This window comes from Dipodomys merriami, unplaced genomic scaffold (genome assembly GCF_024711535.1).
Source record: "Dipodomys merriami isolate MVZ:Mamm:240054 unplaced genomic scaffold, mDipMer1.0.p SCAF_199, whole genome shotgun sequence".
In the NCBI taxonomy this organism is placed as follows: domain Eukaryota; kingdom Metazoa; phylum Chordata; class Mammalia; order Rodentia; family Heteromyidae; genus Dipodomys; species Dipodomys merriami.
Window position 1 is genome coordinate 1285974 of NW_027203370.1, and position 2117 is coordinate 1288090.

The window sequence follows — 2117 nt, forward strand, 5'->3', positions numbered from 1 at the left end:
ATATTAATCTTTCCTCCTTTTAAGTTAATTTTATAATGTGTTTTCTCATATTAATAGCAGACTGAAACAGCATGTTCTCATTTATTATAAGCGATAAGATTTACTGGAAAAAAAAATCTGACCAACATCGCCCTAATGAAATGATTGATTAAATTAATATTATATTAGGACAAATCTACTTTAAAATATTAGATATACTTCAATAAGAGGCAAAAAATCACCTCTATTATTTATTATGAAAAGACAGCAGAATACAATCTGTTCCTCAAGGAAACTGATCTACAATTTGCAGTATTGTCATAAATGATATAAGAGGAAAAGAACATTTCAACCCATACTGCATGATATAAAATTTACTTTGTCCCCTGTAAACAACTTTTTAATTCTATGTCTTCGTCCTAAAATGACTTGTAGTTTATCCCTATCACATTTTTAAATTAACTGTAAGAATTTTTATGGGGATTGTTGTTTGACAAAGCAGTTTATGAATAGTTTTTAGTGAGGTTTTTTTTTCTTTTTTTCTCCTGAGTTTTGAACTCTGGGGCTGGGCACTGTCCCTGAGCTCCTTTGGATGAAAGCTAGAACTCTATCACTTGAGGCACAGCAGCACTAGCAGATTTTTCTGAGATTTAATTGGAGATAAGAATCTCACAGAATTTCTTGTCTGTGCTGGTATCAAAACTCAATATTCAGCCTCCTGAGTATTTAGGACAAAAGGCATGAGCCGCTAGTGCCCAGCTTAATACAATGAATCTTTTTTTTTTTTTTGGCTAGTCCTGGGCTTGAATCAGGGCCTTGGCAACGTACTTGAGCTTCTTTTCCTCAGGCTAGCAGTCTACAACTTGTGTCAGAGTGTCAATTCCAGCTTTTTTGTTTAAGTAGTACTGAGAAATCAAACCCAGGGCTTCACACCTGCAAGGCAAGCAGTCTATCACTAAGCCACATTCCATGACCAATACAATGCGCTTTGAGGTTCATTATCCCTCTCAATCCTATCTCATTCCTTTATATCTACATAATTTTGTAGAATATTCACTGACTCGCAATATCATGTATAGACACTCAGAGGATATATCACAGATAATATTTTATTGATAGTCTTATCATCAACATACTAAAGTTATACATTACAGAATTCTGTGATTTTCAATTCTAAATTATCACTTAGATTCACCCACTAGTATTATAAAATTTTTCCTAAGGTTATTGCAAATGCAATCTGTAATTCTTTGATAAAGTACAATGATTCTTAAAGAATTGGAGTAAGAACATCAACTTCAGTTCTAGAAAATATTACATTACTACTCTCTCAAAGTATTTCAATATTTATTAGTAGTCACTTCCTGTCATCATTTCAACCTACCTTCCCCTTGAGAAGCTATCATTTCATATTCTACCTCTACAGATGTGCCAATTTTAAAAAGCTCATATAATTAGAAAATGTAGTCTATTTTATCCATTTCTCCCATGTAATATTACCATTTCAAAAGGAAACAACAAAAATGAATAAAATGACGGTGTACCATTGAGCAAAGACATAAATTGCCTCCCTCCTTTTTTTGGTCATTCATGGGGCTTGAAATCTGGGCCTGGGTGCTATCCCTCAACTCTTCTCAAAGTGAGTGGTCTACCCATTGAACAACTGTGCCACCTCTGGCTTTCTGGTGGTTAATTGGACATTAGAGTCTTACGGATATTCCTGTACTGCAGTCCTCAGATCTCAGCCTCCTACGCAGCTAGGATTACAAGCATGAGCCAACAGCACCAACTTCACAGTTTTATTTATAGGTTTATGATAATTTCTAAAAACACCTGACCAGTACTATTTGACTCATTGACAAAGGAAAATAAACTGGAATCTATTTCTCTGCTCAATCTTAAAGCTATTAGTGTAACATTGTTATGTTTTTAGAGGAAATCTTACACAGCTTAATGGGTCGTTAAAGCTCCAGATTAGATTCATATAATTTTTATCATGGAATATTTAAGAAGAAATTAAACCAAATATTTGTGGAATGACATTCTGTTTAATAAGTGGTAATAGGTTAGACAGTATTGGGGAGAATTATAAAATAAACATTGACATAAGCATAACAATATATTCAAATATTATTTTC